The sequence below is a fragment of the Prenolepis imparis genome, unplaced genomic scaffold (genome assembly GCF_030444845.1).
Source record: "Prenolepis imparis isolate NDT839.2.m4 unplaced genomic scaffold, iyPreImpa1.0 SCAF_9, whole genome shotgun sequence".
Lineage (NCBI taxonomy): Eukaryota > Metazoa > Arthropoda > Insecta > Hymenoptera > Formicidae > Prenolepis > Prenolepis imparis.
In genome coordinates this window covers 5,947,378-5,974,751 of record NW_028141167.1, presented here as the reverse complement: position 1 = coordinate 5,974,751, position 27,374 = coordinate 5,947,378, and the positions used below count along the sequence as shown (strand labels likewise).

Genomic DNA, 27,374 nt, shown 5'->3' with positions numbered 1-27,374 from the left:
TTTTAATGCGAATTAATGAAGAGACGCGGAGAGAGAAAGAGAGAGAGAGTCCACTCGCGCATGGAGAATGATATCTGGAACAGTCTGGAATTTAGACCGGGAATTTGTCATTTTATCGATCTTCTTGTTCGCACGTTACACCGCGATGCGAAACGCGCAGTAACATGTGTCCGAACTGGCTTGCACAGCGAGGCAAGTTTCGTGCAAAAATTCGCCGAATGTTTTATAATTCGTATCACGCGCGAGATGAAATGTCGAAATTTCCCGCAACAAGCTGGCGATTTAATAAGAATTATTTTGTGTATTTTTTCCGTTAACAAACATGACGCAATGTCAACTGTGTGCCATTGTCGAATGTATCGCGTCACTTTTTTTCCCAAAATGGCACATATGTAATATCAAAGCGCTACATTTCGTCTGTAATTTCCAATTTCGTACACGTTGCGTTGAACTTGGGGGGGATATTTTTTAAATGTGAAATTAAAATGTTCCTGTTTCCGCGTGTGCGTTGTTTTTTCTATGTCTGAATATATTATATTTTTTAATATATTAAGGGCTCTAAAATCCATCTCCCCTTTTTTCTTTTTCTACATCCGTAACTTTACAGATCTTCACTTTCTCTAGTGTAAATATATTTTCAGAAAATTTCTTCAGAATGGCAGTGTGTTTTAGAGTCTTTTTTATATTCCCTACCATTTAAAATTATATACTGTATTACGTTTTATTCTTAAAGAATATATCTCTTAAAACAGAATAAAGCTTCTACTCTCTCTATCTGGGGTAATTTTTTTAATCAATGACTTGAGTTGTATGACGCAACTACGTGTGTGTGTGTGTGTGTGTGTATTATGTGTATGTTCTATACGATGGTCAGAGAAAATTTTCCATAATATTCCGCATCGTGAAACGTCATTGTACAGTCAGCGATCCTACAACAACATTTAATACTACAGCGAGCTGAGTCTCGGTTCTCTGGTGCCGCACGAGATCAATATCGCGTAAAGGTTGGCTCAACTGGAACAGCTACTGTATTTTCGTTGTACAGAATCAGCAGGTTTCGGTATATTTCGGTATCGGTATGACGTCAGTTTCAGTATATCGACTCTAGGCGCAATTTTAAACATCCGATTATACTCGTATGGAAAAAAATTGAAAGTATTACAGTGCTTTAGATCGCAATTTTTATCAAGCGCTCGAAAATATTCCGGAAATTTTAGATGTTCAAAAATAAATTTTTATTTATAAAATTACATCGCGATGATCATTGCAAAATGTAATTTCAAAAGTGAATAATATGTTATAAAGTTAAATCTAATGAATCTTTCTTCGCGGCATATTTATATATTCTTTAGATGTTAAATGTTTAAAAAAATATACGTGCATTTTCATCGAGCTATCTATTGTTCATCAAGTTCTTGTATCACTCTTTTATCTTTGTGTCGTAACGAATGTTCATCATGGTTACTTAAATATCCCTTTAAGAGCCCACCTAATTCCAACTTGAAACTCGCTGAACAAGTTCGTACATAAAATTGAGATTCACAGGCCGTGAAACCAAAGGAGTCCACTGTGTCAAATTAGTTCCACTGTAACTTTCGCCGCTCTAATATACATTTTCAACCTGGTCACAGACACGTCCACGTCGTTCCGCTCTATATATGGAGATCAATTTTCAAACTCTCGCGCAATTTAGATATTTAAAGTCGTTACATACACAGGCGCGTCTGAAAACTCGAGTTATACGGATTTAAAAATAAGTTTCCATTCAGTTCTACATTTAGTCTCTCGTTCCCATTAACAGAATATTTTAAAATTGTAACAATTTAAAACTCAATTTCTCGAAAACCATAATTTTGCTAAATAATGTATGCGCATGAAGCATCTATTAGCAGCATTTCATCGTAATTCTGATCGCATTAAAGTGTCGAGTACAATCTCGCCGCGCGTTACGTTGTTTGCGGGAAAAGCTGCAAGCAAATGCACCTCTCTCCTTCTCCAGCTCTTCTCTCTCGCGCGCACTAAAGAGCAAGATCATATTCCAAAAGCTGGGCAAGCAGAGCGCCGTGAATCTTGGCCGTCGGAACAATGGCGAGATGGCACGTACACCACGCGTCCGCGGTAGTAACTTAAATGTGCGTACATTTACTTTCCCCCGTGATTTATGCCCTTTAACTGCCGGGTTATAAATGGCCGAGTATTACCGCGCGAATATACCCCGAGATCTCGAGATAAGCCCGGGTTAAATGCTCGTCCGCTCATAGGTTCGCATCATGCAAACGTCGATGTTCATTCGTAATTGAAGTAACGTATCGATTGCGATTTCACGCTTTTATTCGCCGATTTATGACGTGCAAACTTGATTGCTTGTTAATTTCCTTGACTCGGTAGTCTTGTTACAGTTCTCTTCGAACGATCGTTAAACTGAAATCTACTTCACAATACATTTTTATTTTATTATTTTTAAAACTTAATTTATGTAGCTATATTTATTATCATTTTTCACCGATATTTTTATTTTATTTATTTTAGGAATTAATTGCGTGACAAATATACCTACATAATTGCAAAAATAGTACAAATTTGTATACAGACTAACTAGATGTTAAATGTCAAAGAGAAATAAATGACAGATGATTAGTAATGACTGTGAGAATCGTTCCTGTTCTATTCTTGCTTGCTTGAAATGATTTCCTTCAATTATCCATGTTAAAGAGAGAATCTCGTACTTGTTCGTACTGCATAGTGCTGCCAGTTGATTGTTCAAAGGACAACTCGTCCGGTTGGGGGACAAAATAGGAGTAAGGAAGAGCGAGAAAGAAGAAAAGCAGAAATGAAAGGAAAGTAGGGCGCGGATCTCGATAAGACTTTAGTTCTCTAAGAATCAATCCCGTCCATCGAAAAAATACTCTTTTAGACTGCCGGACGTGGAGGGTCTGAGAGGGAACGTTGGCACGGTAATTGCACTCCTCCAGGAGCGATAAAGTCGTTCGCAGGTGCAACCGAATTTCTGGGCTCTGCCCAGAAGTAAGCTCCATCTCTCTTTCTCTCATTCTCTTTCACGTCCCGGAAACACGCGTTCGAAATTCGCTCCGATGTGTCTGTGTATTTATGGGATTCAATCAAGTCGGACATTTCTGGAATTTCGTTTGAGATCTCACGTTCTCCCACGCGAAGCGTTATTGCGTATATATATATCAACGGCAATATTATTATCTCTGACATTGAATTTTGTTTCAAATTATATTATATACACACACACACACACACACACACACACACACACACACACACATATATATATATATATATGTATTGTATTTTGATGAGAAATAATGAAAGAACAATTTAAGATCAACATTTTAATATATTTTAGGAAAAGGCAAAGAAGTTCAAACGAGAATTCGGGAGTTATCTGTGACAAAGACGTCACAAAGGGAAGAAGATATACCCTTTGACAATTATAATGATGCAATTATTATAATTTATTATAATATATACATATATATATATGCATACAATCTTAACACTGTACGAGGCCTTGATAAAATGCCGCATTGCCACGTCATACGAAATTTCGCTAGGACGATTTCCGCACGGCGAAATCTCTGGAAATGCTCTCTCGTCTCTCCCTGCTGCGTGAGCGAACATGAGGACACATTATGTATACGTGTATGTATGCCACATATATATGTAACACACAGCGTGGCGAATACGACGAGATCGAGCAGAGAGAGAATCGAGTCTCGCGGCTCAAGGATGCGGAAAGAGCGACTACGTAGGTACTCTCGGTTGTCGAACCGTAACGTCACGAGTCCCAGGTAACCATACTCCCGAGGGAGTACGGTTACTTCCCTTCTCCCCTCTCCTTTACCCCATTTCCCATGCCGCGTTGCTCGGAACCTAACCACGCCGAGAAACCGAGGGTGGTGAGAATATAGAGGACCCGAGCTTTTGCAGACTGCTGAATGTCTCTGCGAAAAGCTGCATTCGACGTCGCGCGATTTTCTCCGCCGCGAAAATCTCTCCGCTCGTCCAACCGCGTGTTAAATAAGATTACTCGCCGACGACAACAATATTGCGTGACGAACTGCGACACGCACCAACGTCAACGCCTCTGTCGTTACGTCCATTTTCCGGGAGGTAGAAAATTTGCCGCAACAGCGACACGATTTATGATCGGTAGTCTTTTATGCGGTTGCATTTTCGCCATTTTCGGGGCTTATTATATAGAAAATTGGAGAAAATTTAATATTTCGTCGATGTGCGTATATATAGCCAGTTGTACGATATATATAAAATTCGCAAATAAAATCTCTTTACTTATATTAAATAAATATACAGGTTATACTTTCAGTCTATGGGGGAACCGAATATAGTGGGAAACCGAAACGTAAGTGTTGGTTTTGAAAGGCAAAGTGAAATTCCAAATTCGTCATTGTATATATATACATTTTCGCAGAAATTTGTAAGAGCTTTCTGCTTCTGGGCGCATTGCGCATACATACATAGTGCAAATCCCTCGTCCCAACAGAAACCGTGTCAGCGACACATTAGACGCGCCGAGCTGCGAACACGGTTTTTCGGCGTTCGCATAACTGCATGCTCAGGGAGCATGCCTGGCGCGCTGCATCGTTGAAATACCGTATGTGTATACATGTGTACGTGTGTGTATATTGTCTCGACGACGACGACGACGACGACGACGACGACGACGACGATGACGACGGTATGTTGCGTTGCGGCCGTCAGGTATTCAGCAGTGCGGCGCGCGGTAAATATTTGCTGGCGAAATTCGGTGGTCCCTTGCACAAGAAAAAAAACGCATCCCCAGCCACACGAGAGGAGTTGTCCGTTTTCGCGAATCGCGCTATTACAAAACGAGATATGATCGATATGACGCATGGAAAATGCGGTTCAATTTTGGAGTCACTATTATCGGAAATCTTAACGCGTCGACTCGAAGACAAGAAAACGCGCAATAAATTAATTAAATAATATCTTGAAATATATCTTGAATTATATCTTGTAGTAATATCGGCATCAGACATTTGCTACTCAATGATGTATACATTCTATTTTTCGAGTTTCGATAAACTAACACTTCGGATAAACTGACAATAAATAGGAACAAAAAAATATACGTTCAATAAAACATTTAATAAACTGCAATAAATATTAATCGATGTTACTTTATTTATATCTTTCGCGACGCGCTATTTATGTTGTTTGTCCGCAAATACGTGTAATCCATTAATCGTAAATTTCGAGGGAATTTGGAATAACGAGTATCGGTCGGCTCTGTTATACATTTTGTATTTATAACCGTACAAAAACAGTGAGATTTTCATAAAATGAATGAAACAAACAATAATTTTTCGTCTCTCTCATCGTGAATTTTGTAAATTCCCTTTCTCCTATTTTACTTTGGACGGAAGTAAAGAACATGGAATGAGACTCGCAAAGCGAATTCTGGCACGGAATCTAAATGCGAACGGTACGCGTGTGCCACGAACAAATTGCGGGAATAAAGACTTTACCATTTTTATAAGCTCATCTCTGGTTTTGCCACAAAAGAAATCCACCAACGGTACGATTTAACGTAATTTACTTCCGACTCGATTAACTTTTAATTCAACAGTCGGATATAGATATAATAAAAATGTACATCTCGACCCAGACAGAATGTGTATACAGGAATGTATTCCAGAAGGCGTGTTTTGTAATATTTTAGGCACAGATTGTACGACGCGCGTTTTCGTGGCGAAAAAAAAAATTTAAACATACTTTATCCAGTTTATAATATATTCTTCACCAAAAACAATAGATATTGGAGCTTTAGCTTCATCTTGGATCAATATATCCGGACAGGGAGCCGCCAGCATGTCGATGAGCTACGAATGCTCGAACGCGCGCAAGTGATGGTTACGTTGTGCGACTCAGCTCGCATAGTTGAGAACCTAATCACGGATTTCCTAGACAGTCGTAAAATCCTTATTTGGTATTCGGCTCGGTTCGTCCCGCCCGTAATCCACGACGGAACTATAATATCGTGCTAATATTATGCATGGTGAATCGCGCCCCGGCAACTCGATATTCGCATGCCACACGTATTACCCAGGCGCACGCCCGTTGTCCGGCCATAAATAAGGAGCGAAGTAGTATTAGCCGGTAATAAGCTCCTCGAGAGTTTTACGGGAGAAAGGGGGATATATACAGGCGAATAAATGAACCAATTCTCGAAACGGCTAATATATTTATGCGAGATTTATGCAGCGAAGCATTGTTTTGTGAACACAACCGCGTCCGATGTATAAATACGATGTTTATACAGCGATACGTGTGTGTTTGGTTAAAATAAATAGTATCTCTATCATATAATTTGCAGCACATTCAATATTGTAGATTGGAGAATAACTCTTTTTTTTTTTTTTTTTTGGCAAACGTACTGGCGCGAATTTGTTTTCATATCTTTGCCAATGGGCGGCTGTCGCGAGATATCGATCGACTGACTAATTGCGAGGAGTTTTTCCAGAACGTTCGTAGAAACGCGATAATCACGGAGAGCACGAAAATCTCGCGGTGAATGCGTGCTGGATATAATTGGATGTCCAGAAAAATGGCAGCGTTACCTGCAATATTTTATAGAAACCGCTTTCGGCGTTTCGACGCCGAGGTTTCCGGGAAAAGAGAGATAGAGGCATCAGAACGGGTTTCGTGAAATGTGCGCCGAAACGAACTTCTCTTCATCGCGTGATATTCGTTATTACATCGACCGTCAACCGTAACATCTGTCACCGATTGTTACATACATTAATTAATTAAATTGAAATTCCACAAACCTCGGAAATTCTGTGGCAGAAACTGTTTTATAAGTCGTTATCTACATAGAAGAAGCGAAGCTTAATCCGTTACTATTTTCAACGTATTTCGTTGTTAAAAAATCATTTAAATATAATTAAATTTTTGCCAGATTTATCAATTTATAATTCACTAAATCTCATTATAATTATTTATCTTATTACTCTTTCACATATAGTTCCATATTTTATATAAAAAGCCCTCTTACATTATTAATGTCAGTCTTAATTTTATATCTTTTTTATTTTTGTATTAACTTTGTTAATCGATTCAATAAATATCGATTGTGCTACATTCGATATAGAATACATAAACTTTTCATGAAATGAGAGAAAAATCTATTCACATAATTCATTTCCATTATGTTGCATAAAGTACGATAATAACATGTACTCTTAAATACACATTATATAAATATGCATTATATATTATATAATCCATTATATATAAATATGTTCGTATATACAGCAATCAAATATGCAATATAAGGATTTGAACGAGCGTATTCTCCGTTTCTGCAACCACAGATAATTTAATAAGATTAAAATAATCCCTCGAAAGAATTTAATTTTCACGAACACGCGCTTAAAAATATCCTCATCTATCTATCTACCTATCTATCCGATCATTCCCATTTCCAAAATTCTCGCGTATTTCCGTCTCTCGTAGCCTCCCTGATTCGGGAACGAACGTATTAAGCGACGAATTCTCAGCGGCACTCGGGGGATTGTATTTCGCCGCCAGGGTTGGCGGCAGTATTTTCCCTCGCCAAGCGAGACGAGTAACCTGTCCGTGGCTTTGCCGCCGGAGCTCGACGTAGGACGTTCCGTAGGACCTGCGCGCTCCGCCGGCCCGGCCTGGAGTTCAGTCGCTTCTACCAAGCGGCATTCACGTTCCGCGTCCGGACCGCACGCGCCTTTGCCGCGCGCGCGAACTGTCATCCATTCTCTCCATCTCTCTCTCTTTCCCTTTTGTTATCCTACTTTGTGGCATCCCGCTGTGGACGAGAGCCAGGATCAATCGCCAATGGATTTTCCTCGCGAGTAGAACTATCAAGGGATCGACGAGATTCCGACTGTTCGTTGATCGACTCTCGTTCTCTCTCGCGTCCGGGATGACAAAGGACACGATTAACAAGTGTTGTGGAGCGCTTCGTATGGGGACTGGCGTGTTTGACAAGTGATCAGTGAGCAGCGATTCTGCACGCCTGTTTTCAGTTAGAGTGCTACGTAACGTGGAGGAGAGAGCGCGGCCTCTTCGCGGGTGGCGATGTAGTAGCAGGTAAGTTTCCCTTGCTCTTTTCATAGATTGAATTTTTCTTTTTATTTTTGTCGGTGGCCGATTGCGAGACAAACGCGCGTCGCAATAGCACCATGGGTCGTAAGTCTCCTGCGAAAGGGCGACGCTGAGAAAGTACCGCTTTGCCCACAATGGTCCGTGTTTATATAAACGAGCGGACTGACTCGACAAATCACGCGTACTATATCTTTCCTGGCGTATTATTTTTAGGAGTCCGAGAACAACTTTATACGGAGCGTGCTATATGCTTTTTTTATTCACAAAAGGCGCAAAAAAATTGTTTTTTTTTAACTGATAAGTCCATCGATTTTGCAGCGTAATATTATATAATTATACAGAGACTTTGACGCATCATTGTAGTTGATTGCGTTCCAGCCGGAGTGGCCTTAATGAATTAATAACAAAGATTACTTATCGCTTCGGAAAATCATATTACATTCGCAGGCGTGGAGAATTAATTTAATTGCATATATAGCAGTTCGTGTGTGAGTCTAGTAGCATTAGAGTGTGGGGATCACAGTTAGAAGATAAGCATGATCAGAGCTCCAAGTGTGATGTCAAAAAGCGATTCGAAGTGAGCAAAGTCAATATGTGCCGACCTCTTTTCGCGGTTGATGAACGTGATGCGTCACAATCGATCATAACGTGTCGCGAAAGCATCGTAAAAACGGAAGTGCCCTTCTTTCTCTGTCGCCCACGAGTAATGCATCGCGTATAGGGGCCAAACAGCGAGATTCGAGAGATTAATTGGCTTTCTAGTGTCATAATTAATCGCGTCATCCGTTGATGATTCATGTGCTAATGACAAGTTTGGGATTAACGCACGCGCGCAGACACACACATACACACACGTCATTATGCAATATACTACTAATTATTGCACTGCCGCTTTCCTCCCTTCGGGATCGAACAAGCTTAAAGCCAGAGGACGACGCTCGTCATACATTATTCTCGGTCTTCGTTTACCGACAAGAGTGGGAAGGGAGAGAGGGAGGAAGGGGGTGGTTTTAACTATTCCGCCCTTAGTTATGGTAGAGACTCGGCCGTCTATTAATAAGGAGGGAAGATCCCCGGGCCCCCTTTGTTATCAAGCATCATGTCACAGTATGAATTGCGAGAACGCCAGTTCGGCTACGAGCCACTGAAACGCTGCTGTAATGAATGGCCGATAGTTAGATGCTCGCGGAAACATCAGCGCGATTTATTTCCGCTCTCCATCCCCTCCCGAAATGTCACCGAGTTTTTTGCGAGAATTTGCAGCCCCGTCATTTATTGCCCTTTAGTTTAAATACACTGTGAATTGTATAAGTTAGATAATAGTACAGCCGCAAGAACAATGCCTTTTTCTTTAAGAAAGGAGGATGTGTAAAAATCGTCGATTTTTGCCTCCAGCCGGCAAGTAAAATTTATATATGTTTTTTCATAGTTTTTAGGCTGCAGAATCACGTGGTGCAATTAGCTTTCCATAAACATGATGGGAACATACGTAAACATTCGTGCGTTTATTTACTCACTTCTTTCACATTTTTACATATGTTCTCATCATGTTTGTGGAAAACTAATCGCACCACGTGATTCTGCAGCCTAAAAACTATAAAAAAACATATTTTACTTGCCGGTTGGGGACAAAAATCGACGACTTTTACACATCCTCCTTTGAAGAAATAATCATATTACTATAATATGTATGTTATTTTACATTATTCTCGTTTTTCAATGTTATGTATTTCATTGACACTTATTCATATATGTCTCTTTTAATATAAAAAATCAATATGTATTGACAAACTATGGTATGGAGAATTCCATTTATGTTCGACAAATGACACAACAAATCGTACTTTTATGTGGGCAGAGTGAAATAGCAGTTATATCGGACTGATAAAATAATTGCTAATCGAGATGTTTGGCGTGCAATAACGTGTTAAGACCAACCACTCGATTCAAATGCGATTATCGGATCAGCTCAGGGTATATTCGTTGAGTGACACGTTATTAAGCAACAATGGTGGTGCCCGGACTAATTTATAATTTATGCGCTGAAGCGTGATCGCGCGCGCGATCGGGTTAGATTAACGCGATAGAACTCTCACGTCGTGTGCATCAATCAGACGACGATGCAAATTCGTTGCATGTACGTTAACGAGAGCTATATCGCTTTCCTGATATTAGCTGAAATGCATACAATGCTGCTTGATTAGCAATTTTAACCGCGCCGTGCACTAAGTCATCATCATCATCATCCAATGACATTTCGCTTTGTGTTATTAATATATGTTACAATTTCATTATATTATATTTAATTGTGAACCCTTCGAAAATTCGCGAGCGCTTTGATAACGCAGAGAAAGCTTATTACTTGCTTTTATATATTAAACACGAAAGAGACCTCTTTCCGTAAAAGCAATTCAGACAGAGTTATGATATATGCAAAATAAATGTGTTAATTAATTTGATCTCATTTGCAAAGTGAAATGTATAAGATAATATCGTTTGATGCGTTTCGAGATTAAAGTTAAATTTTCGCCGGCACGTGTGAAACTCATATTGCAATCTCATATCGTCGCGTGTCTCTCTTTTTCTCTCTTTCTCTCTCTTTATTATCCAAATTCATTGACTACGAATAAAAAAAAGACATCGATTAGTCTTTAAAACAATAAAGATTCGTTTGAAACAAACGATTAAACATTATCATGCTCGATATAGATTATTGTGCAAAGGCAACTTATTGTTCGATTGGAGACAATCGAATATAAATATTGAGGGCGATCACAAAAGTGCATTCTGCTTAAGGCTCCTGGCTCCTTTCCGACCATGTCAAAATCGTGACGTCAGAGGCGAGAAAACACACGCTAAAATTTCTTAGATGCCATTTCGAAATAAAAAAATATTTCGATGAAATAGCACTTCAGATGGCTTTAGCACACTCTTAAAAAACCCCGAAAACTATCCTTTCCCCTTTATAATCAATCAACAGCTGTAAAATTATGAAGTCCAGTCCGTCTGGTCTTTGCACATGCGCAGTCATTCCGCATGTCAAAGTCTGATATCTCGATCATTTTACAGATGTTGATTGATTATAAAGGGAAAAGGATAGTTTTCGGGGGTTTTTAAGAGTGTGCTAAAGCCATCTGAAGTGCTGTTTAATCGAAATATCTTTTCATTAAAAAATGGCATCTAAGAATTTTCAGCGTGTGTTTTCTCGTCTCTGACGTCACAATCCAATATGGCCGCGGTGAGCACCCAGGAGCCTTAACCACGTTCGCAAAAAAAAAAAGAAAAAAAAAACACATTTACCGCGATGTTTTTAACTGGAACCACCGAAAGTTCCGTGCGGTTGTACATAAATTCTTCTGTCAAAGGGCCATAGCGTGCTTATGACACTTTAAATGTCATTTTACGCCTCGCGTGTGCGAAGTGTTTTATCTTTACAAAGTAATGTTTTTGCGCAAAGAAGTTATTAAGAATTTCAACAACAATACGATAAGAAGTTAGAAACAGTTCACACAAATTCGTAATAAAATAACTCTCTGTGTAGGAATAGAGGCATCGTCTATATTTGTGCACAAACATTACACGCAAATTAATTTCACCATCCATTATACGCCGCGCGTATAGGAGTTAGCGCGAAATGACACCTCACTCGTGAATCATCGCACTTTAAAATTCATGAGCACGATACGTTATAGTCGAACGAATGGTATTGCCAGAGTAATGTATTTGCGTTACGTGGTTATTGGGATAAACGCGTGATATCTGTGTTTGCGACATACTTGACTTAATAACTATTTAAAATGACTACAATATTGTAGGCGAAAAGTTGATTCTAAATCGAATCTTTGTATGCGTCTTTCTTTCAGAAAGATAATAATTAATAAATAAAAATAATAAATTTTTAAAAATACAAAGTCAAAAGAATTTTTGCGAATAAATGAAAAACCACGAAAAACTTTATTTTCGCACTACTCCTGATTCTCTTCAATCATATGATGCGTTATAGCGTGTGAGTAATACTTGTCGACTAATCTGCTGCGATTTCGCAGAGTGTCTGCTTCGATAAGAGAAAGCGACGTTATAAAGACTGACGTTAACCAGACAGAGAGCTGGCGCGACTCGCATCGTCGTGTACGGGAAATTCGTGTATCCCTTCGCGGAGATATTCCACGTGTCTTCTATCGTTACGCGAAAACATCGCAATAAAGTTCCTTGCGCAAAGTGAACGCCGCGTCTAAGACCTATTAAAGTTTCTCGCAATGATCGATTGAACCTTCGTCCAAGGACCAAAGGTTTATCGTCCCTTGCAGAGCAAACGTCTGGACAACAACGAGGCCTGGATTAAGTCTCGCGCGCGATGCTTTCCTTTTTTCAGGTCGTTACGACGCAAGTTCTCCCCTGACGCAGTTAGCCGTTAAAACGCGAACATTTCCTAGGTGGAAAACTTTATTCTCACTCGAGAGATAAATTGCTGATTTATGTCACTTATCGTGAGTTGAATTGGAATCGTGAAAAAAAGAAGAATGGAACAATGTATATATAATTCTATTATTCACTCTACGGATATTCAATATATAAGATATTCTCCCTCTCTTATTTGGTTGCGTGCGCGAGATCATACAAATCTTAATTATTTATTTAAAATTCCGAACGTTTTAAATTTGTATCACTTACGATCAATCGTCACATCTGATACTTCCATTAACCTGGCATCTAATTTATCGCTAATTTGTTGATTTAATTTTGAATTCATTGTTCTATCAATTAGTATTAAATTGATATTAAAAAGATGGAAATATTGTTTTTATTTCGCTAAAGTACTTATATAGAATATAATTACATCATATATCCAAATTTGATTTCTCGTTATAAAGGTTGATGAAAGTACATCGAATTCACAATCGCAGTGCAAAAATTACGAGAGATCATTGAGAGATAACACGATAAATTTCGTAAACAAAATTCAAAGCCCATGAAACTATATGATAAAAATTGCTAGATTTGGAAAAGATGATATATCTTACATTGTCTATTCGAGTAGCTATGTGAACATAGCACCCGACTTTTTAAAAATTAATTTTTTAAAACGGAAAAAGATAGCATTTTGTTTGTAGTTGTTTGTAGTAACAATAATTTCGTTTGTAGTTTAATCAATTAATAAATAAAAAAAATTTTTTAAATGACTCGTACCCGACATTGAGATATCACAAATCCGCTTGCGCAGTCTTCTTTAGAATCGTTTGTAGTTGTTTGTAGTGAATTGCCTTTCGTTTGTAGTTGAGCGGTTCAAAAGTTATAAACATTTGTTTATTCGTCCAAGAGACAAATTTGTTAATTTTAAAGATATCGCAAATCCGCTTGCCGTTCAAAAGTTATAAACAAGTTTGTTCAAAAGTTATAAACAAGTTTGTTTATAACTTTTGAACCGTTCAACTACAAACGAAAGGAAAATCACTACAAACAACTACAAACGAATCTAAAGAAGACTGCGCAAGCGAATTTGCGATATCTTTAAAATTAACAAATTTACGTCTTGGACGAATAAACAATTGTTTATAACTTTTGAACCACTCATCTACAAACGAAAAGAAAATTACTACAAACAACTACAAACGATTCTAAAAAAGACTGCGCAAGCGGATTTGCGATATCTCAATTCTCAATGTCGGGTGCGTCATTAAAAAATTTTTTTTATTTATTAATTGATAAAACTACAAACGAAATTATTGTTACTTCAAACAACTACAAACAAAATGCTATCAATTTCCATTTAAAAAAATTAATTTTTAAAAAGTCGGGTGCTAGGTTCACATAGCTTAAAATGATTCTTTATTAATCTTGACAGCCCTGCATCCCAAGCCTAAGTAGTAAGCCCAGAGACTGATCAGCCTAATCGTACTTACGTGGTCAAAAGTCGCGAGAATACATTGGAAGCGAGGCGAAGTCGCGCCTGAAAATATTATTTAAAAAAACAAAAAAACATGTAAAATGATTTTTTATTAATCTTGACAGCTCTGCATCGCGAGCCTAAGTAGTAAGCCCAGAGATTTGTCAGCCTAATCGTATCTACGTGGTCAAAAGTCGCGAATACATTGAAAGGAAGGTGGAAACGCGTGTGAAAATATTATTTAAAAAAACGAAATATATAAAATGATTCTTTATTAATATTTACGGTCCAGAATCGCGAACTTAAGTAGCAAGTCCAAAGACTGGTCAGCCTAATCGCATCTACGTGGTCGAAAGTCGCGAATACGTTGAAAGCGAGATGGAGACGCATGTGAAAATATTATTTAAAAAAGCGAAATATATAAAATGTTTCTTTATTAATCTTTACAGCCCTGCATCGCGAGCTTAAGTAGTAAGCCCAGAGACTGGTCAGTCTAATCACACCTACGTAATCGAAAGTCGCGAATACATTGAAAGCGAGGTGGAGACGCGCCTAAAAATATTATTTAAGAAAACAAAACATATAAAATGATTTTTTATTAATCTTGACAGCTCTGCATCGCGAGCCTAAGTAGTAAGCCCAGAGATTTGTCAGCCTAATCGTATCTACGTGGTCGAAAGTCGCGAATACGTTGAAAGCGAGATGGAGACGCATGTGAAAATATTATTTAAAAAAGCGAAATATATAAAATGTTTCTTTATTAATCTTTACAGCCCTGCATCGCGAGCCTAAGTAGTAAGCCCCGAGACTGGTCAGTCTAATCACACCTACGTAATCGAAAGTCGCGAATACATTGAAAGCGAGGTGGAGACGCGCCTAAAAATATTATTTAAGAAAACAAAACATATAAAATGATTTTTTATTAATCTTGACAGCTCTGCATCGCGAGCCTAAGTAGTAAGTCCAGAGATTTGTCAGCCTAATCGCATCTACGTGGTCGAAAGTCGCGAATACATTGAAAGGAAGGTGGAAACGCGTGTGAAAATATTATTTAAAAAGCGAAATATATAAAATGATTCTTTATTAATCTTTACGGTCCTGTATCGCGAGCTTAAGTAGCAAGTCCAGAGACTGGTCAGCCTAATTGCATCTACACGGTTGAAAGTCGCGAATACGTTGAAAGCGAGATGGAGACGCATGTGAAAATATTATATAAAAAAGCGAAATATATAAAATTATTCTTTATTAATCTTTACAGCCCTGCATCGCGAGCCTCAGTAGTAAGCCCAGAGACTGGTCAGTCTAATCACACCTACGTAATCGAAAGTCGCGAATACATTCAAAGCGAGGTGGAGACGCGCCTAAAAATATTATTTAAAAAAACAAAATATGTAAAATGATAGCTATGTGAACCTAGCACCGGACAAAAATTAACTTTTTAAAACGGAAAATGATAGCATTTCATTTGTAGTTGTTTGTAGTAACAATAATTTCGTTTGTAGTTTTATCAATAAAATAAAAAAAATTTTTTTAATGACCGCACCCGACATTGAGATATCGCAAATCTGCTTGCGCAGTCTTTTTTAGAATCATTTGTAGTTGTTTGTAGTGATTTTCCTTTCGTTTGTAGTTGAGCGGTTCAAAAGTTATAAACAATTGTTTATTCGTCCAAGAGGGTAAATTTGTTAATTTTAAAGATATCGCAAATCCTCTTGCGAAAGGAAAATCACTACAAACAACTACAAACGATTCTAAAGAAGACTGCGCAAGCGGATTTGCGATATCTCAATGTCGGGTGCGAGTCATTAAAAAAATTTTTTTTATTTATTAATTGGTAAAACTACAAACGAAATTATTGTTACTACAAACAACTACAAACAAAATCTTATCATTTTCCGTTTTAAAAAATTAATTTTCAAAAAGTCGGGTGCTAGGTTCACATAGCTTATTCGAGTACATGTTCTATGCACAATAGCTTACAAATTAAGCGATGTTTGATTGTTAATTAGCTCACATAATTATAATTTGTTATTTTTTATAATGTAAAATTATTTAAAATTTTCAATACTTGGATATTTAAGAGGTCATTTATTAATAATATAAAAAAATTATTATTTTTAGAGTAATATCTTATTTTATCAACTGTAATAAACATGTAGGTAGATAATTCCATTAAAAAGTAACTCAATAAAGCTTCTTACAATTATTTTCATGACATAATTTATTAAAATAATTTATTAAAATAATTTATTAATTTTAATTAAAGTGGTAATTTGCTAATTACCTTTTAAAATTAGAATATATTATAAAAATTAAAATAATATGTTTTAAATAATGTCATAATTCTTTAAACTCGATTAATATTTTTGACAGTTATCAGCTGATCTATCAAAAAATATTAATCAGATAGGTCATTATAACATATTATTTATAACATATTACTATTTTACATTTTATAACATCTTATTATTTTAAAAATTAATTAGCAAATTAACGCTTGAATCAGCTGATTTCTGTCAAAAAATATTAATAAAGCGTTAATTTGCTAATTAAATTTTAAAATAATAAGACGTTATAGAATGTAAAATAGTAATATGTTGTAAATAATGTTATAATGCCGTATCTGCGATTAATATTTTTTAATAGAAATCAGCTGATAACTATCAAATTAACGCTTTAATCAGCTAATTTCTGTGAAAAAAATATTAATCGAGTTTAGACAAACTTTATATTATTTTTAAAAAAATATCATTTTTTTAAACATAAAACCGAAGAATGGCGCGTGTGTTGTTCTAGTGGGATAAAACTGAAGACAAAAGGGCATATCAACAAAACAAGAGAACTCGAGCCTTTTTGTGTAACGCACTTTCACCCAATACTCTTGTTAAAAAAAAGGAGAAAGAAAGAACGTGCGTGACGAAATCAGCTAACTAACAATATCCGACGAGAAGAACGCCAAGAAGCTAGAACTGTATTAAGTGAAAGAAAATTAGATTTTAAATTAAAAAGTAAGATCAAATAAATATTCGAGAGAGATTCTCAGTTTCTATGACAGATCTCTCGGATGTTCCTTAGCATCTGTATAGTACAGGCTCTGTAATTAGAACTTTATGTTACATCAAAGTTAGAGAGTTTATGTTATACTATATAGATATATGAGTAAATATGTAAATAAACAGAGGGGAAAATTCGCAAGATCCTGCATATTTATTAAATGAGCGTTTGCCTGACGATTGGAGTAACGTTTGCGAGATGCTAGTTGAAAAATTAAGTGTGAGAAATGATGACTAAAAATAAGTAGATAGCTGCTGCAAGCAAAACGACACGCTCCTCTCGCGCACCGTATTGTTAGCCGCAAAAATAAATGTTCTCCGTGAAAGTACGTGTAAAGCGAGGTAAAGAAATCCTATAGAGCCTTCGGTGTAGTTACTTCACTCCTGGCTGGCGGGGAGTAATAAAGTGCCAGTGTCCAAGCTACCGGAAATTAATCGTCGCAGAGAAAACTGCAGTGCACTCGACGGTTTTCCCTTTTCGAGAAATACAACCCGACCTCTTACTTTCTCGTCTAGAGAGGTCATTGGACTATAGCGAAACACGCGTAATTTCGCAAAGCCGAGCTTCCTCCAATAAGGAGGTTACTTCCGAGCGCTGTTACAAAGCTGGTGCATTCAAATGCGACATAAAATACGACTTATAATTACATACTTTTGCTCCGACGCAATTAATTTGCGATTATTTCGCGTCAAGGAGCAAAGGTACCCCCCTCAGACAATGTCGCAATATGAATAATTGCATTTTTAATTAATTAAGATATATGTTAATATATCAAGATCTTGCAAAAATACTAAGATCTCAAGACGCTTGCAAGATAAATTATATAGATATAGCATAAATTGTACAAAAATACGTCTATGACAATTTTCGATGCAATATTTGTACACACGCAAATAAATATTCGTGTTTTTTATCAGAAAAAATTATTCTTGTCTAATAATATTATATAAAAAAACGGATTTAAATAATACTTAATTAATGAAATATTTATCAATTTATCTGCAATCTACGATGTTATATATTTGGCTATAATTTATCTTATCATCTCACATTTTTGTGCGTATATAAATGTATGGGTAGAAATACAAACGCGTATATGTATATAAAATTGATATTCACAATGTTCGTCCCACTGTTCCAGAAACATTCCACGATAATTGAATGGGAAATGAAGCGATAACGCCTGTAACGAGATACGAAACTATCGTTTCAGATTAATATCCTTAGATATCGGAGTGGCCTTAATAAACGCGTAGCACATATACTTTATGTACATCGACATTATCGCGTTTGTCCCGCGTGTCACGTTCCGATAGATTACGCAATAATGATTGCAATCCACGGCTCTCGTTACAATGCGAAAATTATACTGTTGCGCGTTGAATACTTATTGTTCGTGTAATTACTGGCGCGCTATTTTCACGACACCTGTAATTCGACGTCACACAAGATTTGTTGACTTATGCTAGTCTTGTGTGCGCAAAGTGTGCAGTTAAGTTACTGTGTGTGTGTGCTTTTACTCCGCGTTTCGTCCTACAACAGTAATGAAAGGGCGGAAAAGTAAATGGTTTCGCGAAGATATTTTGTTGACGTTGCGAGGAAAGGAGGAACGGGGGAAGGAAGAGGGATGGCAATTTCAAGCGGGATGATACGCCGAAATCTATACTACTTCTCGCGGAGAGACGCGCTTCACAAGCCCGCGGACGTGTAATAATTCCCCAATTTATCAAAACAACATATATAATTATTGTACGAAATTATTGGCAACAAGAATCTATTACTCTCGCGAAAAATGCCAGCTGTCTCGCGACGATAAAGTGAATTCTGTCATCAGACTGTTATCCGGCTTACGAAAGTTTCGCAAAACATAACGTTACGATGAAGCGTCAAACAGCAGAGCCATATAATAGCGGTCACAATAAAATTCATATATAACGCGAATGAAAATTTTATAACACCTCAGGGAAAATCCATCTCATCTTCTTGCACGATAGGTTTATATGCAAAACGAAATAACTGATATTGCGATATTTATGAAGAGCAAATCGTATGGCCGAAATATCGACGACGAAAATTTTGATATTAAAAGCATCGCTGCCACTATAGGGTTTGTCGATATTCGAATTGTGATTTCACGAGATCGACAAACAATCGCACGTATTTACCCATAGATAATGCACGATGCAGTTGCAAACGCTATAGTTTAAGGATAACATCGGGATACATTGGCCAGCGTAGATTAAATGGCTGGCTGGATCAATGCCAAGTGATACAAACGCGGCCATCCTCCCCGGTTTCACACTTACACTGGATTTGCGGATGCCAGACGTGAACTTACATTATCATTAACCTGCCCACGCCATGCCGTATAAATACGTTTACTCACGTTTGATGTCTGAAGGCGAGAGATGCGTGAATGCGTCAAATGTACACGTGTGATATAATGGCAATTGTACGCTGTTTACTTGTACCGATCAATCCTCTTTGTTGATAAATACAGACCAGATAATAGATCATTGTTATCGCGTTCTCAAAGACGGACTAAACAAATTATAAAATTGTCTATAATCGCTAAGTATGCTAATTACTGTATACTATACGGAAATACATATAGTATATATTAAATAGAATGTTTGAGATTCTACAGCTATGATGTAGAATAAATTACTTCCTTGACGAAAAAAAGGAAAATTCTCATAGAAAAATATTTGCTCACGGAAAATTAATATTCTTTACTGTACGAAATACACAAAACTTTATTTCTCTCCCCCCCCCTTTCTCAAAAATTTTACAATATTTAAAAAATTCACAAAAATTAATAATATAAGAGGAACAAAAATTATTATTTTACTTCGTTACAGTGACGTTACAGTGAATTCGGACGGAAAAAAAAAATTTTATTCACATGGACAGCTCAAACGGCGTGCGAGAAAGCAATTTACTCTCGACAAATTTACCTCATTCGCAAATGAAAAATTGGGAGCGGATAAAAACAAAAATTGCGCGAATTGATATCTGCGTTAAAGTTTCAGCTTTATGTACAAACGAATGACAAAATCTGCCTACAACAGACTGGCCTGTACCGGTGCGCGACGCAGCCGTGCGTTCCGGACAGCCGCGGTGCATTTTTCGCCCTTTTACACGCCGCGGCGGCCGGGTTACATCGATCGGATCGATACAATAACGCGTGCCAGTTTTCTCCTCGTGCGTTTTTTTTTCCTCTCCGTCTCCTCTGTCTGTTTGTCTCTCTCTCTCCCTACCGCGACCAAAAACCTAAAAAATATTTTATCCTGAACAATTTCGACGGCTGCTTTTGACGTCCCTCTCGCGCGCGACCAACGCACCCGGTTTTGTCTATACGTGCGTTCGCGTTTGCTACCGCCGCCAGTTACGCGATACATTTTTTATTTTATACGCATTTTTTCCACCCCGCACACACACCTCATATCATGCACCGTTAACCACCGTGATGTCAATTATTTATAGGTTTTGTTGCCGTAATCCCCAGGCGCAGCTGCGTTTCGCTCCTGCTAAATCCCGCGCGTCGACCAATTGTGTTGCCGTTAGCGTTACAATTGAAAATGCGCGAGGCGCCACTCGTTTATTAAGTTCCATACCTAATGCACGTGTGATAATCGAACTATTGTTTGAGTAATTTTGTTTCGGGTGCCTGGAATTTTTATACGCAGATGTTACAATAATTTCTCTCTTTATATGTATAATATTTTTAATATGCAGATGCAACATGCGTAATATTAATTTGCAAAAATTGCATCGTTACTCTGTAACTGAAAATCATTTATATATAAAATATAAGAAAATGCCTCGCTCGCGTATTTGCGTATTTCTCCTTATGGCAGTTTGAAAATTAGATGTAAGAAGAATGCAAGTTATTCGTCCGCAATCATAACAGAGATACATAGAGAAAGTATAACCACCGTTGTAAGATATTCTTTATGACTCCTATTTGCTGTTAGTACATTTTTCCGTATTTACGCGGACAATATCGCGACCGTGCTCATAACTTTACTTCATGCCGCAGCTGTATCTGTTCGAACATACGCATTGTTAGTTCCATAACGATGACTATTGTAGGCGAAAATTGACAATCCGCTTGTATCCCAAGTAAGATGCACTCGCGATAAAAACAAATGCGATCGCTATCTCTTTAATATCGTTTTATTGCTTTGCAAATGTATTCTCAATACATTTCTTTAATATTCCCTTCATCTTCACAAATGTGCGTGATCTTGGGAGAAATTCACCGCGCGATCATAAGATAAAATTAAATCAATCATTCATAATCGATGTGCCAATATTTCACTTTATGCCGTTTATCCGAATGATACGCGCAGCCTTTGTCGCGGAACGTTCTCTGCTCGGATATATATATATATATATATATATATATAGGATCGAAACGCTGACGCAGATATTTAATATAGGATGCTCGACATTCGAAACACGGTACGGCACTTGAGGAACTTATGGATTAAGGCGCCCCATGCGCGCGTTTCGGTACCGTAATCTTGTAGAACGACGGTTTGGCATATGCGAAACAGGTTCATTACGCGTCGCGAGGATTTGTCGCATAATTTCAAACTCGACATTGCGCGCACCGGCGAAAATTACGCGAGCGGCCCCCATGACTGTTCATTGAAAACAAGAACGACCTCGAAATAAGAGAAATTATTCTCTTTAGCGGCGAATTTGATTACTCGCCGTTCCATTTCGAGAGTGATTTCGTCGCAATCATGTAAATCTGAGCGTTGTGAAAACACGGTCATGGCTTTCCTTGTATTGTTACATCGAAATACAGTTATTTAGACGTTAATTGATAAGCGTTAGTATAATTATGTAGATGTTAATTGATTAGCTTTAGCATAATTATTTAGATGTTAATTGATTAGATTCAGTCTGTGTTAGGAGCACATTTATACAGTACCGGCCAAAATTATATCACCTTTTGATTTTTTCAACATAACTTGTTTTAAAGTGCACGGATCTCTACACGAATCATAACATATTTTGAAGGACGGTATAACATATATTGAATTATAATTCAATGTTATACCAACCTTCAAAACATGTTATGATTTGATAGAGATCCGTGCACTAAACAAGTTATGCTGAAAAAATCAAAAGGTGATATAATTTTGGCCGGTACTGTATTTGTAATTATAAAAGATTCAACATACACACATACACACACATACACCATATATACATATGTATACATTGAACACACTAAATGAGAATATAGGTTATTTCCTTCTAAACATAGAATCACCTCAGTGACCTGTCAATTTGCAAATACGTGGTCAATGATTACTACGCGCTCAAAAGGACCGTAGGATTCAAAGCTCGATAGCGTTCTGTCGGCGTTACGAGATCGATATTTACTTATAATTATCACAACGGCAGAACACGCGAAATAGAACAGCCGATTGACGGCCACAAACACGTGAGATGAATAGATAATTAGCGGTAAGGGTGGATAAATAGCTGTCCTCCGGTCAATTTAAATTAGGGAACAAAATTACATTACTCGAGGATCTACCATTACCTTCTGATTAATCGTCACTAATATTGAAGCCGCGTTAGGTTTCATGTTAATTAAGGTTTACGGTAGATCACGAGACGACGATCGCGTACATTTGAGTATCAAATATAACGCATTTATCACAAATGTAATATCAGATATTAATCGGCAAGCAATAATTAAAATTTCATATTTTATGATTTTATAACAAAATAATTTAACCAACGTAATGAATAAATGTATGTACACCTATGTATGTATGTATGTATGTATAAATATATAAATGTATAAATATATAAATGTATAAAATTAGATAAAGTAATCGATCTTTTCTACATTTGAATGGATTCTGAATAATATAAAATCCATTGAATATATAACTTTTTCACTTATTCCAATTATAGAATTAAATTAATTTGCAGCTGTAAGTGAGAATGTTCAATGATTCCATTAAATGTATTTCATTTAAATTACGTAGCATATGATTAAAGTACCAATCGAACGTAACCGACGTATATCGTCGATCTATGCTTCTCTTTCAAAGGTAACATTAATATTTCTAGGGATTACTCCCGATTAAATTGACAGCGCAACGTTTTCAATTCATTATGTTCGTACCGTGTATTATTAATTTCGCGTTAATGGAAGTGTTACATCAAAGTGCACACCAAAGTGATTTTCATTTTCGCGACTTTCCGAATATGAAAATTTAATCGACGCACGTGCTCGAATCTAATCTTAATGTTCGCACGCCGAGCGTATCGTTACACTGAAATATTCCGTTATAGCGGTAGTTCCTCATAATGAACGTCTCGTAAATTGTCGGACACGCGTCGGGCGGAGACGACGAGCGAGGAGCCTGAGGGAAGGGAATCGGGATAGGTATGATGTCGACGAGAGGAGGTCGGCGTCGCCGGCAGCGGATTTCTCAGAGACAGAAGACGCGAGAGTTAGACGAGGGTTATAACGGGGCAAAGACTATCCGAAGACTAAGAACACACTACTGCCTGGACCGGGCCAGGGTAAGGGATAAAAAGGCTGCGGGTTAGGTTATAAGAGAAAGAGAGAGGAAACGACACGCTATCAAGAGAAAACACTCCACCGTGTTAGGCAGGGTTGCGGCGGAGTATCAGCGGAAAATACAGTGCATCATCAGCAGATAAGCGGCTTAGGTCTCGGGTCTTACGCGAGCGTCTCTCCGCGATCTCTCCGAGTTTCTCATCTCTCCTCTTTTTTTTTCTCTCGTCTCGTCTCGTCTCTCCCTTCAGCTTCTCTCGGTTACTCTAACTGCCAGCCCGTGTCTGTCTCTCGCGGGGTTGCTATCTACCGTCACGGTTCATCGACGCGAAGCGGCTCGACGTGCTCGACAAAATATTGCGTTAAATAAACGGACACCGGGACGGCAGCGTCGGGGTTGGTTGGATATGCTGCAGTATGCACTCGATAACTGCGGCATAAAAGCGCGCCCGTGTAGTTTTAATGCGGCCGTCAGAAGTGTCGTTGTCTCGCGCCGCGGAATTTTGGCGAGTTAATTAAATTGAGTTCCGAGCGTTTCGCTCTCACACACTCGCCGACCCCGTCGATCTTTACAGTATTCGCGTGCACCGGGTAAACTAAATTATATTTAGCACGATGAGAAAGAGAGAAGAGTCTATTACTAGACGTTTGATATTGTAATTGACATCTCGTATTTCGCGATATACATACAACAAAAGATATATACACTTTGATTTGACGATAAAGCTCGCGCTTCGGTATTCTCGGGACTTACAGAGACGTAGAAAAGTTCCGAGAGAGTTGTCTGCCGCATCTCTCTCGCGGCGTAGCAAAGTTTGTCAGGAAGCAGCGGAAACGAAAGCGAGGAGAAGGATTTATCGTTTGCGAATACTTATTGGCCGTAGCGCCGTGAGGCGATACAGGCTATATCGAGTTTGCAGGGCAAACAGTGAAGATTCGCGGAGTTTCGCAAGAGTTATATGCCGACGCGTCGATAGCGACGACGAACCAGTAACTTTGCGCGATCATATACGTATATAACTATTCATCCATCGTTCTACTCGTAGTTTCTTTACGATAACAAGAAACGAATCCAATTATCATATCAATAAGAACAACTTCGAAATAAGACTTGGTAGGAATTTAGTAGCGAGGTATCGTATTTCTCAGATATATATACAGTATCACTGAATTTTACAATTCTTTCTTATCCTTCTAGAATCAATATATTCCGTAATGAAGGCTTTTATTAAATTTTCAAATTTTCCAATAATTAAAGCAATTTCAAAGCTATATTATAGCTATATCGAATTTTGCGCCGATTAATAATATATTTTGACAGCTGTTAAAAATTTTATAATCGTCGACGATTCGCGAATTAAATATCTCGATCTGTTCGAGGCGCAATAATACACAGGCAAAATATCTGGACGGGAAACACAGTCACGGTAGAGAAGACTTTCCGCGCGGCAACGTTTTCGAGAAGGCAGTCTGCAAATTCTCTCTCGCGTGTATATTCGCGCCTCATGCACGGACGGTCCACCAAAAGCGAGTGCGAGCGCGAGAAGGTCGAGCACACGACGGCGACGATGGAGCACCAGAAGAGACAGTCATGGCGACGTGGTGCAACAGTCAGGAAGGTAGCAAAGCGGAGAGACAGACTTAGTGGAGAAGTTGCCTGCTGCAGTAACGATCGGAGGGAGACAGGTGGCATCAAATTATTGCAAACAATTACGTTTAATGAGAAGGTTAACGCCGCCAGCCGAGGGCTGGCGCGAACGTGGATGCAAATGTGCCGACGCCGAGTAATTAGCAAACAGAGTAGTCCTCCGAGCTACCGGCTTCTCTCCCCCCTCATCTTCCCGCCTCCTCCTCCGCTCTCATTGCCGTCACCTTCCTTCTACGACACCAAAGGGGACCGGGGAAGCGAAGCGAACCCATACTACCCTTTTGTGAGGTACATCGCTGTTTATGTGTACGTGAGGGTGGAATATATGGATGGAGTGTATACCCGCTGCCGGATATTCCGTCGACAATAGATATCATAGATAGATTCCGCAGCACAATTGAAAATGAACGAGTACCCATCGTCTACCTCCAACGCGAGATATAGAGGTAATAGAATTAAAAATTATCAGTAAGGTGGCCATCCGTTTCTTCAATTGCTTCAATTTGGAGAAAATTTTCTTTTATGATTAAACGAGTTAAAGAAATACTTTGGCGCACAATCAGATTGAGAATAACGCAATAATTTAACGTTGTACACTGCCAAAGAAACTTTGAGAATTTTCGAAACGGAATGAAGTAAACTTTACGCCGCGAGTAAGATTGTCTGGAGACGGTATTTCCGACTTTGCTTTACAAGAATTGCTGGACGTGACAAATCAGGATCTGCATTGAATAAAAACGCCCTCAAATCTCAACCAAACAGCGAGCACGAATTCGCGAGTCTAAAGGAGATCGAGATGAAAGTGTTCTCTGCCGAATGCTTTCGGAAAGCAGTAATCATGTCGCGAGGTAGACATCGTATAGCATTGTATAGAATTCTAGAAAAATAGAACTCTAGAATTCCCTCTCAGAAAATACCTCGCTGAGCTATATACCTCTTCATCCGTGCTTTGAGTATTAAGTAAGAAAACAGGCAAGGATTATATCGGCAATACTCACATGAAAAAGTTAATTCATTACTCTCGAAATAGACACTGAAGATAATTAAGCTCGCGCTTATTCAGGTAATTCATATATTTTTCGCTATTACATTTTTAAATATTAAAAAAAAAAGAAAGGAAAAACGCGAAAAGTAAAGTAAACGGGAAAACGGTAAACATTCGTTTCATCCGAGTACTGCAGATGTTTGTTTTTCCTATCCCTCAAGTACTTTGTGCATATGGCCGACGCGAGTAAAGCCACTCTCGGGTGAATTGGTCGACTAGTAAAACCGGCACGATAGAAAATATGTAAATATATTTGGACATTGCTCGGCCCTTCGATCGTTGTCGGCTCACTGAGTGAGGAACGTTCATGACTATTCATGCGCAGCTTCGGTTCCTTCGGTTCCTTCGCTGCAAACGCCATCAAAATTCTCTCGTCTGTCGTCATTTTCGCCCGACACGACGCGGCGCCATTAGCGAAAGCGATACTACTAATTGAGCCGCGAGTAATGCATTTGCGTCCCACAAACAGCGGCGCGGTCTATAATGCATCTATAAATCGATAGCAATTCAAAGCATAGATAAAAAGCGCGAGAACATTTGCGATAAATAAGCGGCTCCATACATTCATATACACGTACAGACACTGCGATTAATTATACAACACATGCGACTCTACCTCGAGTACACTAAACGAATTCGCGGTTCGCGTGTGTCGTTGTCGCTCCGTTGTAAAATAATGTAGAATAATGATCGTTTCAAGATTATACCGGAACGGTGAATGAGCACAATTGCTGTGTGTGTGCAACTAATATCTGCATAATTTCCCGTTGTTCTCCGATGATCGTAGCATTTAGATCGTGACGCGATTAAAAAGTGTACTTGCGAATGCATTTTTCCTCGGTTAACACGCACTACGTTTGTGTTAAAAAGATCTAAGTAATTTTCGTATTTTATATAATCTATTTGGAAATAATTAAAATTTCTCTTTCGCCTTGAAACGCTACTGTAATTATAACAAAGAAAAATTTTATCAAGAATTTCTTCGAGGGTCGGTCTTCGCGTATATATGTATATTTTTTTTTTTTTTTTT

At 38.2% G+C, this 27,374-nt stretch overlaps 1 protein-coding gene and 1 long non-coding RNA gene across 6 annotated transcripts in view; one reads left to right on the top strand and one right to left on the bottom strand.

Moving 5' to 3' along the window:
• The window catches only part of LOC145940315 (opioid-binding protein/cell adhesion molecule homolog), a 240,318-nt gene that overhangs the window by 12,186 nt on the left and 200,758 nt on the right, over positions 1–27,374 (top strand). Inside the window, exon 1 of one of the 5 annotated variants that reach the window (XM_083045264.1) lies at positions 7,768–8,139. The exons of 1 other annotated variant lie outside the window; for it this stretch is intronic. The gene's annotated coding sequence lies outside the window, so the exon portion shown is untranslated. Of the gene's footprint in view, positions 1–7,767; positions 8,140–27,374 lie in introns of those variants that run through there. 3 more of the 5 variants (XM_083045268.1, XM_083045269.1, XM_083045271.1) reach the window with 3 other exon arrangements.
• The window catches only part of LOC145940323 (uncharacterized), a 211,373-nt gene that overhangs the window by 77,907 nt on the left and 106,092 nt on the right, over positions 1–27,374 (bottom strand). The window lies entirely within an intron of this gene.